The 18,303-nt window shown below is 38.4% G+C and overlaps 1 pseudogene; it reads right to left on the reverse strand.

The window, feature by feature from the left end:
* Nucleotides 1–4,375: 4,375 nt before the first annotated feature.
* LOC118848730 lies at nt 4,376–5,236 on the reverse strand (annotated as a pseudogene).
* Between the last annotated feature and the right edge of the window lie 13,067 nt (nt 5,237–18,303).

The following is an 18,303-nucleotide window of genomic DNA, read 5'->3' on the forward strand; positions in this document are numbered from 1 at the left end:
GAAGAAGAATAACCCCTTCACATAGTTAATGCCTTTCTAGATGCAAAAAAAAGATCTAGAGTCCATTAATTTCTCTATCACTATGTCTAATGGGATCATGTAAAATTGACTCCCTGTTTCTCTTTCTCCAGAACTTTCTTAAGGTTATCATAAGAGGAAATCATGATAACTACTGGTGTATGTGTGTGCATAGGATTTTTTTCCCCTGTCCTTCAAGCCTCTTAAATTTTAAAAATATACCAATCTGCTGAATCAGAACCAGAGAAAAAGGCAGTAGTTCATAAGTTCCATTAATTATGAGCAGGCTCTTTCTTTCTCATACCTTATTCATCTGTGTTGTAGGATATGAACCCAACATGATGTAGCCTAACCAAGAACATGTTTCTTTTCCACTCAAATGTATTTTTGCAATTTGACATTTCTCTTTCCTCTCATCTCTTTTCCTCCTGTCAAGATTGTTAATATTGTATGCCTTTCCCCAGCCTCTATTCCTCAGCTATTTAAGGGAGAAGAGCTGCAGTGACGTGCTAGCTTGACTGGTTCTGAACTGAAGTGTATGCCACTATGAGAACCAAAGGTATTTTATATAACCCAGTTGCACTTTAAATCTTAAGACTTGTCACAGCAAGACAAGACCTGATGACATGGGTTTAAAATCCATGTTTGGATTTTGCTGTCATATTATTTCTGTTATTTGCTTTTGGACTGTAACTTCTGGGCTGATGAATACAGGAAAATTATGGAAATAATGACATTAATCAATTTTTTTTTTAGAATTTCAAAAAGATATATAGAAAGGTACAAAATCAATCAAAAGGTACAAAAATCAATTTCATCAAATGACTACAAATCCAACCTAAAGGAAAATATTGCCTCTATCCTCAAAAGGTCATTCCTCAGAAAATATAAGTCAGTTGGATATAAGATATAAGTTTTGGTTAGTTTAGCATCTGATTAATTAATTCATCAGGACAAGAATCACAGAACAATTTATCAATAAAAAAAACCCAGGTGTCTTCTCTGTAGGCTATCACTCTTCCTGTGAACTTCATTGCTGTGAATAATCCTTCTGAAAATGCAGAGAACCGATCCATACCTGCCTATGTTGTCTGACTCTTGCCCATGTCTTCCCATAAGGATAGCAGAGCATATCCAATTAACATACCTAACACCTCCCTCATTTTCCCTTCATATCATAAGGATAAAAGTGGAGCATGTGGGCTATCCATTAGTATCCTTCACTCTTAATATCTAACCACATGTATAGCCCACTTTTAAATTATAGATTGTTTTGATGCCATAATTTACACTACTCTTCTTCATTATTCCTTGTTTGCAATAAGTCTGTGCATTCAAATCACCTTTTCATTGCCTCATCTCTATAATGCTTTATTGTTTACAAAGCACTTTGCGTTTATTATCTCATTTGATCCTCATAACAAATCTTTGAGCTAGTTAATCATAGATTATCCTCATTTTACAGATAAGGAAACTATGGTTAACAGGTTAAAATAGTCACCCAGCTAGTACCTTAGACAAGATTTTAACCCCTCTTCCTGACTCCAAGTCTAAGGCTCTATCTACTACATGACCTAGCTGTGTCTTCAAAGACTTTGGCATGAATAAGAGCCAGTAAATATCTGGCAAAACTATTGGTATTAAAAGGATGGGCCTTTGATTCAGAAAAAAAGCTGATGGTTCATTCAAATAATTTTTTAATTCCCCAATGGAAATTCATTCTGGTCTGTTCCTTTTGTTCATATGAGAGCCATAACTAAGTATGTTTACACTTAAATAGGATGCTATCAGGATCTACACTACAAAGTGACTAGCTTTGCCCTACCTACCCCTCCCAAAGTAGATAGGTCACAGAATACATGGGTTCTGATGCTAAGGGAGCAAGGCCCCTGTGAAAAGAACACCATCTACCAGGGTTTCTTCTTCCTTTCCCTCCCTACATCCAATTATATGGACCAGAAAAATCAATAAAGTTTTTCTTGGGATTTGATTGGTCCAAGGGTCCAAGGCTTAAGTTACATCACCATTAACACTGCTTCCTTGTATCCTTTGGCCACATTGCATGAGCCTAAGGGCCTTCATGCCCGGAAAGATTCATCAAGGGAGGTACAGATTGAGAATTTACTCTCTGGGCCAATCAAGTCACCTCTCCAGGAAAAAAATTCACCTAAACCACGAGGTAGTAGGGAGGAGGGAAGAAGACTGGTAGTTAGCCATCCTATCATTTTGTTGTTCAGTCCCTTAGTCATGTATGACTTTCTGCAACCCCATGGACCATAAGACACCATGCCTTTCTATCCTCCCCTATCTCTCAAAGTCTGTCCACATTTTCACAATTGTTTTTCCATGATACTATCTATCCATCTCATCCTCTGCCTTCCCCTTTTCCCTTTGACTTCAATCTTTCCCAAAAGACGGTCTTTTCCAATTAGTCCCATTTTCTCATGATGTGGCCAAAATATTTAATATCATCCCATCATAGTCCCCTCTATCACAACAGGGTCTATAGGCACTTGTGCACCTACACACAGTAAGTTCTGATTCAATAAAACTTAGAGGATGTGGGTAAGTCTGCTTCTTCTATGAATTATTCTCAATAATAATAAATATGGGTAGGGCTTCAGAAGCCGAAACTCACACAAAAACCTGAGAGTACACCACCAGCCCATTAACAAGACTTAGGTAGTTAGTAAAGGGACTTTCTCAGAAACCACATCTGTATTTTTTCAACTCTATACAGTGTCAACCTCCAGAGTTCAGTCTAAGAAAGACAAAAAGAATTAGGCTATATGTGCATTACTTTCTCACTTCCCACAAGTGGGTGGGCATGCATGCAAATGACTGCAACTGAGATCACTTTTAGGGTCAGGCTTCACAGTTTATATATCCTTCCTACAGGGGCAGATGTCACTCCATCCAGACCTCTCCCAGCCTCGGGCCATGTAGACAAAAGAATCCAGCTCCACCCGAACTTGAGTAGACCACATTGGGCTTCCAGGTAAGGAAAGTCAACGCAATTTCATTAAGCTTGAGTGGGTGCTGACCAGGATAAGTGGAGTCAATTCAATCACATTATCAGTAGTGTCTTTCTGAAAAAAAAAAAAAACCAACTGAACAAAAAGTCAGGACTTTGGAAGAAGGGGTGGGGGGGAAGCTCTGAATCTTCCCAACACATTGGTTATTAATAATCAATTTTTTCACAATAGAAACATGTGAAGACTGCCCCCACAAAGGAATTCAACTTTAACTCTTTAAGGAGCACAGAAGACATGTATATACAGATAATAAAAGAGGACAGATAAATTGCCAAGGCCAGGTTAAAATGGGGCCTGTTTTCACATTTGAAGTGATTAAGATTCCTTTGAACTTTAGTTTTATAAAGGACTCTTATTCACAGTACTAATGTCCACAGTTACTATTCAAGAAAAAGAAAAAAAAGAAAACCCTCTCTTGCTGCCCTAGAAAAATTGTCCAGGGCAATGATAGCTAGCAAAGCACTGAGCTTCTCTCTAAAGCATTTTAAGCACAGCCAAATTGTTATTCTAGAAAAGCCAGGCTTCAGGTCTCCTAAATTTGTCACCCTACTGTGTCAATTATTCATCTTATAGCAAGACATGTCCTTTTAGACCCTGGACAATGTCTCTATAGTCCCAATTTTCAAAAAGAAAAGATGATAGATCCTTTAAACACTAATCCAATAAACTTAACTTCAATCCCTGAAAAAATTTCAAAACCTTTTTAGAGTGATAGTTTGTGAGCCAATAGAGAGGGAAGTGAAGATCACAGGATTGTAGATTTAAAGCTGGAAGGGATTTCATAGGCCATTTATTCCACACTGTTCATTATGTAGATGAGGAAATTGAAGGCCAGTGAAGTTAAATGAATTAGACAAGGTCATGCAGGCAGTGTCAAAAGTGAGGTTTAAATCTAAACTCTGACTCCAGAGTACATTTTTTTTTCCCACTAAGCCTCACTATACTGACTCAGAGTAAGCTTAACTTTCTTGGAAATTGGTCTTACTCAGTTAGCTTTAGGAAATGAGTGGCATTATGGATAGTATTTGACCTCGAGTCAGGAAGACCTGACTTAAATACTGCCTTGAGCACTTCCTAGCCACACAACTCTGGGCAAACCACTTCACATCTAAACCTCAGTTTCCCTTTTTTTTTTTTTAAAGGAGTAGATAGCAAGTTTATTTGATGAAAGCAGAGAGCAAATAGACCAAAGAGGACATATCATGGGTGTTGGAAGTGAGGATGTTGGTAACCCTGAAAATGTGGTTAGTTGCTTCAGGGGCAAGAGGATGATTTTCACACTGAGAAAGTTAAGGGGTTCTTTGTGGAAAGGGGAGTTGTTCTCAACCATTCAGCACCATCTGGACTAGCTCTTCATAGTTGATACAACTGTTGAGGTTTGGGGTTGCTCAGGATCCCAAAATATCAATACACCAGGTCCTGTTCAAATGAATTCGATTCAAGCCTTCTTTCAGCCAAAGAGAAAAAAACAAAGTTTATTAAAGACTTGCCTTATTGGGTAGTCTTAAGAAATCTCACTGTTTGTGATGCTTGTGGGACAAGAGGGCAAGATCTAAGCGCCTTCATGGGGGCAAGATGAGACTTATATATGGAAAGACTGTGGGAGGGATCTAGGAGTGGTTCTGGGGTAATGGGAGGAGGGGTTTCGGGAGAGTCTTGAGGAGGAGTCTAAGGAGGATCTTGATGGGAATGGGATTAAGTGTGGGAAGTAGCTGGACAATGGAGGGCTAGGCTAGGTTAAGAGTAACAGAGATTTGGGCCCACAAATAATGAAAGGCTTATAGCCTGAGGCAAATGCCTCATCAAGTAGGAAGATTCAAGGAGAGTTCAAGGGGGCTCCCAGAGCCTATACCCCATCACAACTGTTGCTATCTTCATGCGCTGCCATCAACACTTCCACTTCTTCCTCTGTCATCTTCTCACCCAGGGTGATGAGGATGTGTTATATTTCAGCCCCCATGACTGTGCCATTCCCTTCCTTAACAAACTCCTGAAGCCCTTCTACATTGTCTTCATGTGCCCTGGTCCTTATTCTTTGCTAGAGTCTGCAGCATTGTCAGAAAGTATTCAAAGTTCAGCACCTTCACATTCATCTCATCACTCTTGGGATTCCATAAGACCTTGAGCACCTCAGCATTGGTAGGATTCTGGCCCAGGGCTCACATCATATCCCCATACTGGCTGTATAAGATCTTTCCACCCCCTGTTCAGTCAAACAAGTGGAAGGCCTTCCTGAACTGTTGTCTAACTTTCCATGAAGACACACATCTTGGCCATGCAGCTTGCTCACTCACTCGTACTGCTGCTACTGCTGTGTGTCTAGAATCTCTTTCAGCTGGGTTACTGTGAAGACCAAATGAGAAATATATAGGGGCTTTGCAAACCTTAACATCTCTATAAATTCAGGGAAATGATATAAATATAACATTATGTGAATTAAAATAAAAATTCCACAAATTCTTTCCCAAAATCTTGTTGAGGTAAAGAAAGATGTGAGCACCACAAGACAACAGTGATGAGATTTGGGGTTGAGGGCTGCTCAAGACCCCAAAATACTGATGTGCCGGGTCCTGCCAAATGAATTCAACTCAAGCCTTCTCAGCCAAGGAAAAACAAAGTTTATTAAGGATTTGCTATATTGAGTTGTCTTAAGAAATCTCACCGTTTTCATAAATGGGCCAGATTCCATCTGAGGTAGATGGAATCTGAACACCTTCATGGAGGCAAGATGAAACTTATATACACAAAGATTGTGGGAGGGATCTAGGGTGGTCCTGGGGTGATGGGAGGAGGGGTTTGGGGAGGGTCTTGAGGAGAAATCTAAGGAGGAGCTTGATGGGACTGGGGTGAGGTCAGACTCCAGGAACTAAGAGAATGGATTAAGGGTGGGAAGTAGCTGAAGGCTACCTGGAGATAGCAGAGAATGTAGGGCTAGGCTAGTATAAGGGTAACAGATTTGGGCATAGAAACTTTGACAAGATCAAGGGTGGAAACTAGCCAGACAATGGAGGGCTAGGCATTTGGGCCTAGCAATAATGAAAGGCTTATGGCCTCGGGCAAATGCCTCATCTAGTGGGAATATTCAAGGGGAGTTCAAGGGGGCTCCCACAATCTAAAGCTCATCATTTGCTCCTCAAATAAATGAGACCCAAATTCTTTTGGGGCTCAAGGGGGTTCCCACAGTCTAAACCCCATCAATAGAACCATCAGGTGGATCAAGAACTGATTCAAAGAGTATCCCCCCATGTCCCCTGCCCTGATCAGGCTATGTATCAATTATTATATTCAGCTCTGGGCCCCACACTTTAGGACTGACATTGAAAAACTATAGTACTTGCAAAATGGGCCAGCTGACGTTATTAGAGGACTACATACTGTGCTAGAGGATGCAAAAACTGGGGATGGTTAGACTAAAAATGAGAAGTCATAGAGGACTACAAAGGGAGGAGGAGAGAGACAGACAGAGACAGAGAGAGAAAGTTATCATCACCTTTAAATGTTTGAACGACTCTAACATAGAAGAAAAATTGGACCAATTTTGCTTGGACCCAAGCAGACCTAGGAGCAATCTGTGAAAGTTGCGGAGAGGCAATTCAAATCAATGTAAGGAGATAATCCTGAACAATTAGAGCTTTCTCAAAGTGTAATCAGCTGCCTCAGGAAGTAGTGGATTCCCCCTCATTGAATTCAGGTAAGGCTTCCTTATAAACCTTAGATTCGAGTGCAATGTAGTAAAAAAAACAGTAGGTTTGAAGTCAGAGGACCTAGGCATGAATCTCAACTTTACTAATTGTTAAGTGTGTGACCTTCAGTCATTTAACTTCTCTGGGCTTCAGTTTATCAGACCGTCAAATGAAAGAACTGCACTACATGATCATACTGTGAGAGGTATCACGGTAAAATAAAAGAGACCTGGAGTTTAGTCCTGGATCAGATACTTAGACTTGTGTGACTATGGATGCATCATGGGATCATAGAATCATAGGTTTAAAGCTGGAAGGGAATTTAAGGGTCAGCAAGTCCAACTGCCTCATTGTACAGATGGGAAAACTGAGACTCAGAGAAGTTAGGTGAGTGCCTAAGGTCACAAAGCTATTAAGTTTAAAAACGATTTGGAGTCAAGTCTTCCTAACTCCAAAACTGACATCCTACCCCTGTGCCCCATGGCCTCTCTGAGCCTGTTTCCTCCTCTGTAAAATGGGTGTGATAATTTTTTTTTCTTTAGTATCTACCTCACAGGATTGTTGTTAAGGATCAAATGAGATAAAAAACGATTTACCAAACTTAAGGAGCTGTATAAATGCTAACTCATTGTAAAATGTATGCAAAGCTCTTTGTGACCTACACAGTTAAGATTGGCGACTTGTGCTTAAGGAACAAAGCATAAAGAAGAGGGGTCCGAGATCTTGAGATCAGTCTCAGGAACATATATGCTCATCATAGCCATCATTTCTGTGAGGAAGGGGATAAAGACGCTGCTCCAAAGCAATGAGCTCAAAAAACAGGTGTGGGGGTGGGGGTGGGAGGGGACAGATCTTACAGGGTAGTAATGGTGAAGAACTTGCTGTCCCAGTCGTCAATTATTTCCCGCACCCCCCCCCCCACCAAAGAACCAATCAGAAGCTACCTGTTGTACATGTCCACGTGTCTTTTAGAAAGAAACCAGAGTACATATCCCACCAGAAAGGTCCAGATTGCATGCTCAGTGCCATGGAAAATGTTCCAGGCTAACCTCTACTACATTTAGAACATGTACAACATGAATGCTAAAGCTAAACAAGTCCATAGATTTTCCAAGCTGTTGTTTATAGTAAATACTTAGCTTGCCTGAGGTCCCAGAACAAGTTAATGGCAGAGCTGGGGTTAAATCTCTCATTTTAACACCTAGCAACACAATGGCCACAGTCAGCTGTAGGCCAATCAAGAAATATTTAAATATTTCTATGCATATCTGATCTGGACTGTTTCACTAAAACCAATCAGGAGGGCTCTGTAAGGAAAACTTTTTCTCACTCAAATAAAACCTGGGGAATAGAGATTTTTAAAAATAAAATCGGAGACAAATGTGAAATAAAATGAACAAATTCCTGTGCTCCAACACTGTCATCCGCAATCATAAATACTCGTTTATTTCCTGTTTTCTCTTGTGCTGCTTTGTCATCACAAATATCTTGCTTGGAGGATTTTTCCTACTTCTTCATTAAAAAATCTTCACAGAGTAGACATCCTTCAATTTATAAACTAGTGTTGTTCCAAAGTTCATTTGTAAGTCATTTATTCAAAGTTCACTTTCCCAGAGAAGTGATGTTGTAAATGGTTGTTAGCTTCCCAGAAAGCTCTCCAAATCCTATTTAGCCCGCAATATAGTTAAAATACTGTACATTTTCCATGAATAACAGTAGAAAGCAAGATTGTAATTGTGCTGGTAATTAGTGACACAAAAAAGAAATAAAATTTAATGCAATATGTGTGTGTGTGTGTGTGTGTGTGTGTGTTGCATGTTAGTGCTTGAAGAAAAGCATGTTTCATTCAAAGATTAGAAGGGAGAATGGACATTTTTGTATAGATCCTATGAAGGGCTCTTTGGTACTTTCAAGGACTTTAAAAGTTAGTAGAATGGATTTCTTTTTGTTCTGGTGTGATTAGTCTGTTTTGATTGTTGTTGTTCATGAAAAGAGAGTGACTTCCATGAGATATTTGAGCCAGAGTTAGAAGAAAGAGGGAAGAGAGTGTAAAGAGAAAAAGGGCTACAAAGGACATGTGTGTACTTGTGAGAAGGATATTGTCTAAGGCAGGGGTAGGGAATCTGCGGCCTTGAGGCCACATGTGGTCTTCTAGATCTTTAAGTGTGGCCTTTTGACTCAATCCAAATTTTATAGAACAAATCTGAGGATGTGTTTATAAAAACTTTTCTTAAAAGGATTTGTTCTGTAAAATTTGGATTCAGTCAAAAGGCCACACTTAAGAATCTAGAAGACCACATGTGGCCTCAAGGCCCCACTCCTGGACTCTAAGGTAAGGTTAAAACATGTGTATGATCCCCCAAGGGAGGAGAGTGTTAGGAAATATGATAAGGATAGGAGATGCAACCATTCAGGACACCAGGTGGCACTATTGGCCCAAAACAGCTTGGTTGAAGTTTTGCATAGCCTTGAGATGGTAGGGTATAGAAAAGAGAAGGCAGTACACGATTTTATCTTCATAGGTGTGACTTTTGCGAATCATTATTTAATAGTTATCATTTAATTTCTTTTATTTTAACTTTACTACACAATGACATTTGTTTTAGTCTATATGTGTGAAAACCAGACTTAAGAAATTCTGTCCAAAGTTGGGTTATTGCTTCAGGAAATATTCATACAGCATGGCATGGTATAATGAATAGACGTCCAGGTTTCAGAGTGAGAATACTTAGTTCTAATCCCAAATCCATAGGTTACTTTGGATAAGTCATTTTACTTCTCTTAATTTCAGTTTCCATATCTTTAAGATAACTACATTAAAAAAATGATCCCTTGAGGTCCTGTTTAACTTTTAAATTCTATTAGTATGGATTTTCATTCATATAACAATGATTTATTAAGTACCAAATATGTGTAATTAACATTATTGAATATTAATTGATATGTTGCAGTATTAACATTTAAACTTTAGGGAGATGGTAAATTAGGTAAGAAAAAATTCTATTTAACTTTCCACCAAAAGAAAATAGGGAGTTACTTCTTAAACATTTCTTAGATATATGCATATATAATATATATTATGTATCCCATATACTCAAATTTATAGGTACACATACATATAGGTTTATACATGTATATGTATATATGTGTGTGCATGTATACATATAGATACATACATATTTATTACATGTATACATATATACATATAATTACATATACATACATATATTTTAAATTATAATTTATAAGTTATAAATTTATATTTAAATTTAAAAGTTAAGCAAGACCTTAATGGGGGGGTCATTTTTTTTAGCGTAGTTATCTTAGAAATTAGGAAACTGAAATTAAGAGAAGAAAAATGACTATATATATAATATGTATATACACTCCTGATGCCTCTCTTTGTTAGAAGGAAAGATAGTTTGATTTCTAGTAAAATTTAATCAAGTTCCAGCTTCCAGTATTTTGTCACTGATGTTCCCTATACCAACAGCAGTCACTGATTTAAATTGAAATGGGGGATGGGGAGGCATAGAAGAATTCTGATTTTCTATGTCACTCCCTTGTATTTTATATCTCTGAATTTCAATCCGTTTTCACAGGGATCTGCCAAATATGGCTTACACCAACCTCCGAGTCTCCTTGTTACACTTCTATCCAGGGCAGCATTGTTTGCCTTTTTGTCTGCTCTCTGATTAAACTGACATCATTTTGCCTTTTGTGACTCTGGTGTCATTTTCTGTTGACAGTGTCTAGTAATGGTAACAGACTAGTGTCCTTGTGGAAGGGGCAGAAACCATTGATTGGTTAGGTGTATTAATGTAGCCCTGTTAAATGACATGCAGGCATGCCTTTGTGCTAAGTGGCAGCTGAATGGGTGCCAGTGAGAGAGGTTATTAAGCACAGATAAGAGGCAGCACCCTCTATTCATTGGCAATGTCACTTTCTCCCAGTTGAGGACAGAAATTTGTGACTTTTTTTTTCTTCCTCTAAACTGAATCTATTCAAGGTAGAAAAGTTGCTGTCTAACTTGCCATATGTCTGCAAGAATAGCCAATCTCATGAAGGTGAACTTTAGACTCGTCCATTTAAAACACTTTACATTTAAAGCCGAGCTGCACAGAACAGAAACATTTAAGTGTGAGCCCTTAGGATTATTAATTTTGTCAGAATTACAAAAAAGGTTCTTTAATATGAGATGTCATATATTATTTTGTTTCATAGTTTGCCAGTGAAAAAGAGTGACATTTTGGTATCTTCATTGAAGTGTGAAGTTTCCTCATCTGGTAAGTCTGTGTACTTTAAAGCATCATTCTTCATCACATGGTACAAATATTTAAGTATAGGTATTTTTCCTGTAAAATTTGAATATCTCCATGAATAAAATTGACTTTTATACTTAATAAATATTTACAATTATAAACTGTAGCTGTATCAAAAACTGTAAATAAATTTGCACAACTTTTTAAAGGGCAATTAAATTGTATGCAAAAATTAAGCTTAAGTATTTTAAGATCTTTCTTTTTTTTCCTTCATATTTTGAAAAATTTATCTACTTGAACTATATAGACTATACGCTTAAGTTACATGCAGGGATATAATAGCTCCTTGACATCAGGGTTTGTGTCCTTTATTGCATTTGTATCCCTAGAGCCTAATACAATGCCTGGCACATGGTTGTTGTTGTTGTTGTCAGTTGGTTTCTCTCTTGTCTGACACTTTGTTACCCTATTTTGCATTTTCTTGGCAAAGATACTGGAGTCATTTGCCATTTTCTTCTCCAGCTCATTTTACATATGAGGAAACTGAGGCAAACAGGGTTAATTGGCTTGTCCAGGGTCAAACAGCTAGTAACTGTCCAAAGTCATATTTGAGCTCTGGTCTTCCTGATTTCAGGCCTGGCATTCTATCCAGTGCGTCACCTAGCTGCCCCATGGATAGTAGTTACTAAATGCTTACTGCTTCATAGATTGACACTAACTGGGTCCCATAAATAGTCACAAAATACATAAAAATGGAAATTATTTTTCTTGGGAAAGGGCAAAAATAATTACTAGCTAATACCTGGCAATTCCCAAATGGATTATAGCCTTCAAACTCTCCAGTGTTGTTATGTTCCTTCTAATAGGACCAATAGAACTACCAAGGTTCCCCCTTAATTCTCTCCTTACCAATATATATCAGGCTGGATTTTACCTAAAATATAACAAAGCATGGATTTGATTGGTGGCCAGGGGATGGTTGAAGCTCAAGCTGTGCCTTCCTGTATATACTTCCTGTACAACTCAGTGGGGTCTCTCTCTTTTAGTCACTGTCAGCAAGATTCTTGCCAGCTAAATAGGCTAATCCTTCACCTGGAAGATGGTCATCTACACAAGAACCAATGTAGCTTCAGAAAAGGCCAAGGAATGGCCAGTATGGTGTTTATTACCCAACAACTCTAGGAGACATGGCAGGAACAGAAGAGGTCTGCACATAATGTTCATCAATCTCACCAAGTCCTTTGATACTGTCAGTCGGGAGGGCTTGTGGAAGATCACGGCAAAATTTGATTGCCTGGAGTTCATCAATATTGTGTACCACTTGCATGAAAGCATGCTTACTTGGGTTCTAGATAGTGAATGATGTTCTTGCCCTTTCCCAGTCACCAATGGAGTGAAGCGGAGCTATGTGCTTGCTCCCATGCTTCTTAGCATGATGTTTTCAGTGATGTTGTTAGATGCCTTCAACAAGGATGAAAATAGCATGAAGGCAGCTCCTCCATCGATTATTTAACTTGAAAAGGCTATAAGCCAAGACTAAAATGGAGGGAGACTTGGTGCTCAACCCTTTGTCTACAGATGACTGTGCATTCAATGCAGCCTCTGAGGATGAAATGCAACATAGTATGGATCAAATCTCTGCCTCTTGTGGTAATTTTGGCCTGACAATTAACACCAAGAAAATAGAGGTTCTCTACCAGCCAGCACCGTGCTATCCATATGTGGAACCATTGATTATAGCAAATGAAGAAATTTTGAATACTGCAGATAAATTCACTTTCCTTGGCAGTATACTTCCCAGGGATGCACACATAGATGCTGAGGCTGATGCTCACATTGCCAGAGCTAGCTCAGTGTTTGGGAGGTTCCAAAAGAAAGGGTGGGAGAGAAGAATTATTAGGCTGCCTACAAAACTGAAGGTCTGCACAGCTGTTGTGCTGACCTCATTTTGTATGCCTGTGAAACCTGCACATTATGCCAGTGCCATTCCAGGAAACTGAATCACTTCCATTTGAATTATCCTAGGAAGATTCTGAAGATTACCTAGCAAGATAATGTCCCAGACAGAGATCCTTTCTGGAGCTGAACTGCCAAGTATTCCAACTCTGCTGTAGAGAGTACAACTCAGACGGGCTGGCCAAATTGCTTGAATGCCAAATGTATGTTTACCGAAAAGACAATTTTACAGAGAACTCACACAAGACAAGTACTCACATGGCAAAGAGAATAAGTAATACAAGGACAGTCTCAAGGTCTCTCTGAAGAACTTTCGAATTAATTATGAGACAGGAGACACTGGCACAGAACCATCCAGCATGGCTATGCCTGCATCAAAAAATGCTCTGTGCTCTCCAAGCAAAGCAAAATTGCGATAGCTCAAAAGAAATGTGAGATGTGCAAATACAGAAATGTCTCCATTCCTAATATTCATATGGACTATTTGTATCTGACCTGTGGTAGAGTCTTCTGAGCTCATTGGTCTAATTAGCCACAGTCAGACACACTGTATCTTAATCCCAACTTTGCAATGTCACTCTGGTCCCCCTCAAGCACATAAGACAACAACCAACCAACTAACCTTCCTTGACACAGCTTCCTGGTGGACTTGACCTGAATTTTTGGTTATCTATTCTACTCTGTACCTGCTGTTCTGCCTGGTTTCAACTCCACAGAACAAGATGCTCCTCCTAGGTTAAGCTCATTCCCTCTAATGCTATCACCATGTTGCTAACTCAAATCTTGATTGACACCCTGCCCTCCCCGCACATCTCCTCTCCCGTCTGACTCCAGGGCTGGAGGGCAGAGCACCAAACTTTTCCCAATGCCTTTCTTAATAGAGGCAGATACTGGACTTTTAGGCTCACTTCACTGCATCTGCTACTGTGCCTGGTTTCAGTTCCATAGACCAAGATGTCCCTGTGCCCAGTACCCCTGATCTCCCTTCACCACATTTCCCTGCCTCCTTTTATATTTTGTCTTCCCCCATTAGATTATAAACTCCTTGAAGGCAGTGACCATCTTTCTTTTTATTGTGCTTAGCACAGTGACTGACAAGTAGTAGGCACTTAATAAATGTAAATTGGATTGGATTGGATCTAAGGATTAATGTTTGGCTGGGTCCTTTAGACTTGATGGATGCCTGAGACCACACAAGTCATAACACCCTGCTCTGCTGACAAGATATTTTTTCTGTATGGAGATGAGGGGGCCCACATTATAGAAACTAAGTACTACTGTATCTTTGTATAATAACTAGCGTTTGAATAGCATTTTAAGGTTTCCAAAGATATTTATATATGTTAATTCATTTGTTCCTCACAAAATCCCTGTTTGGAAGGTGTCAGTATCATCCCCATTATACAAATGAGGAAACTGCAGGTAAGAGAGATTAATTGACATTCCCAGGGTCACAAAGCTAGTAACTATATGTGGCAATATTCAGGCTCAGATCTTCCTGACCACAACTCCTGTGCTCCATCCACTGTGCCACCTAACTGCTCTTTCATTCATTAACTTTTCAATGACCTAGGAGTGCCATCCCAACTTTGAACCTGAACTGACAAGTTGCTGGCATTAGTCCAGCCCTTAGCAGCCCTGAATGGCATTACCTTTCATATTTCACAATGATAGCGATGATTATCTTCCTATGTATAAGACTTCATCTAGACTGTGTGATTGACAGTAATCTCTACAGCATACACAGTGGTTATCTGAGCTTGGCTTTGGATTCTCATTTGTTTGTAACAGAGTTATCATTTCTTGGTAACTTTGTCTCTTTAACTTGCATTATTACACAATATCCACCCACAACCGTAAATCAAAGATCCTATATGCCCAGGTCTTCTCATACCTAGGTAGATGTTCTTTCAGTATTTTTTTCCATGTTACCTCTTTAAAGCTTATTATGAAGTCTATTTAATCTAGGAAGTTTAATTTTTTTCTGCCTAACAGTAATGCAGTCAGGGGAGCTGTGAATGGTCCAGGCATTCTGGAAAGTAATTAGGAACTATACACATAAAGTTTCTATACTATATGTACTTTAGCACTCCTTGGGCACCACCACCACCAACAACAAAAAGATCCACATTTACAATATTTATATCGGTTATTTTTGTGGTGGTGAAGAACTGGAAAATAGAGGGTGCCCATCAATTGCATAATGGCTGAACTATGCTATATGAATGTAATAGAATTCTATTAAGCAATTACAAATGACAAACGAGTTTCAGAGACAATTGGGGAGATTTCTACAAACTGATACAGAGTTCAATGAACTGAGCCAAGAGAACACCTTATGTGGCAATAACAACATTGCATACGTAGCCAAATTTGAACCACTTAAGAACTTTGATCAACACATGAGCAATCACTGCTACAGTGGCTCATCGATGAAGCACGCTACCTATTGAGGGCTCTATGTGCCAAGTGAGACATAATTTTCTGGACATGGCCAATACAGGACTTTGTTTTGCTTGATCATGTTTATTCATGTCAAGGGATTCCCATCCATACACACATTTCTTCTCCCTTATTTTCTTTTTCCATTGCAGGGGGTTTGGGGAGGGAGCTGAATGAGAGAAAAAAGATTCTATTTATTTACAAAAATAGTTTTTAAGAAGAAAAAAAATCTGCATATTTTCTTCTGTGTGAATTTTAGTAGACCTTTCATCAGCCTATATAAACTTCTAGATGATTTTCTTTAGGAGTTTTGAAGATTCTACTAGCTTGTCAAGTTGATAATTTCCCAGTGGATCGTGACTCAATTCAAGTTTTATTTTTTGCAGTCATATATAAAATAACTGAGTAAGCCTAGATCTCTTACGAAGCCCTGAATCACCTTGTTGGTGACAGAAGTTGGATCAGACAGGATACACAGCCAGTAAGTGTCAGAAGTAGATTTGAACCAATGTCTTCCTGACTCCTAGCCTAATCCTCTACCTACTACATCATGCTGCTTCTATGTTTTCTAAAAATAGTATGACAATCATGCTGATGTTTCCAGGATGTTTTATCTTCTAGGAAAATAATATTGTCCACTATCCTTTTTTGTAGCCTAGGGTCATCTTCCTAGAAAACAGACTTTTTTTTTTTTTAACAATAAGCCAGCCTAGGAGAATTCAGTCAGGATCTTGCCAACAACAGAGGGCGGCAAGACGCCACAGAAGGATAGATGACCTATAGTAAATTATTGTAAAGGCAGTTTTAAAAATATGCTTACTATGTTCTTGCATAGTTACTATCTTGTGATGCAGAGGAATGGAGACTTACTCTAAAGAAATTAATCTTTGCTGAGTGGCTTTTTCTCGTGGTTATATATGTCCACCATGGTGATGCTGAATTAGATTTTACCTCACAATTCGTAAAACTAACTTTGAAAGCAATTTCTATAATGGAATATCATATATATGTACCTATATATATACATAAACAAACACACATATTATTTTTCTGCCTATCAGCTTTTCTGGCTTGCCTCAAGTCCCAACTAAAATCCCCTCTCCTACAGGAAGCCTTTCCCAGCCCCTCTTATATCTAGTGCTTTCCCTCTATTAATTATTTACTATTTATCCTGTATATAGCTTATTTGTCCATATTTGTTTGCTTGTTGTCTCCCCATTAGATTGTGAGTTCCTCTTGGGCAGAGACCATCTTTTTCCTCTTTTTGTATCCCTAGCACTTAGTACAGTGCCCAGCATATAGTAAGCACTCTATAAATACTGACTGATGACTAGACTATACAGAGCAGGTCTATTTGATTTTTTCCCTTTAGGTATGATAGGTGGAGTAATTAGTCCAGTGGACCCTTTTGTAGATAGGGTCCGATTTAATGACAATTCATATATTGTACTATTTCCTTAATAAATACATATGACAGAAGAAAAATTTACATTCAAGCATTTTTCAGTGTAATGCCAGATAAATACCATTTTATTATGTATATACTATATTGTTAATTGAAGTTTTTTCGTATATAGTTTACTTATAAAATACCTATATGAGAATATAATAAAGTTTTCAAGTATCCAAAATATATCAGAGCTAAAAGATTTTCTGCTGTTTCATAGCAGGAACGTATACCTTCACTTCCTTCCTTTAACTCTGATTTTAGCTCAAATTCATTCACATACCAAGTCAGAATGGAATTTCTAACCCTAACTCAGTTATCTGAGACAAAGGACTATGAGCTGAAATACAGACATAGTGATTTGAATAAAAGTCTTGATTTTAGCCTAAATTTTGTTAGCTAGATACATAGTGGCTTGTAGCCCTTAGATACAAATCAAAGAGCTGTCATCCTACACTTATCAGGGCTAGACCTTCTAGTCCCCATAACCCAACAGTCTGGAATTAAGATAGCTGGCAGTTAGTCCTGAAGAGATAACACTTAAATCAGTAGCAAAGAGTGATACCCAGATGTGACCAATAGAATGATACAGCCCACAAAGACCAGAGGAAAGAGACAGACAGAAAGAAACAGAAGGACAGAGGCAGAGGCAAAGGTACAATGCAAGAAATAAGAGAAATATGACACCAATTGAGGAATAACTAAAAAACAAACAAATAAAAAACATTCTGGTACAGGCCTAAAAAGAAACAGAACTACAAAGAGCATTACAATGACATTACTGAAAAGCTTCATTGGATTTGTACTTTCAAAGAGATAGGGTACCATTCCTAATTTATGACTCAGCAATGCTACATATACATATATATATATATGTATATATATACATATATATACATATATATATATGTAATTCTCAAGCCTGTGTCTTCATCATAAGTATTTGTGTCCCCTTGGATGATCCTTATGCATGTCCATTGTTCCCAGTTATGGTATTTATGTGAGAGTATGTCCTAGGTTTGTGTGGAGAATGTTCTATTTCTTCTCTGTTTACTATGCTATTTCATTAAAGTCTTTTTCTTTAAACTAATTGGGTCTTCTAGTTGTATATTAAAAGTCAATATATCAATGAGGTCTTATGAGCTATTTTTGTTAATAGAAACAAACCCAAAGAATAATTTGAATTTTGGTTAATTTTTCTGTTGGCCCTGTTTACAAAAGGGCCCACAGAAGTAATTACTGCAGTTAAGATACATGGCAAAAAAATCAAACGCGCACACACACACACACACACACACACAAAGTCCTTCTACTTAGTGTAGTCTAGTCAGTCAGTCAGCCTATAAGCATTTATTGAGCACTTATGTGCCAGGCACCGTACTAAATGCTGGGGATACAAAAAGAGGCAAAAGATAGTTCCTGCCCTCAAGGGGCTCACAATTTAATGGGGGAGAGAAGCA

This window comes from Trichosurus vulpecula, chromosome 4 (genome assembly GCF_011100635.1).
Source record: "Trichosurus vulpecula isolate mTriVul1 chromosome 4, mTriVul1.pri, whole genome shotgun sequence".
Classification (NCBI taxonomy): Eukaryota; Metazoa; Chordata; class Mammalia; order Diprotodontia; family Phalangeridae; genus Trichosurus; species Trichosurus vulpecula.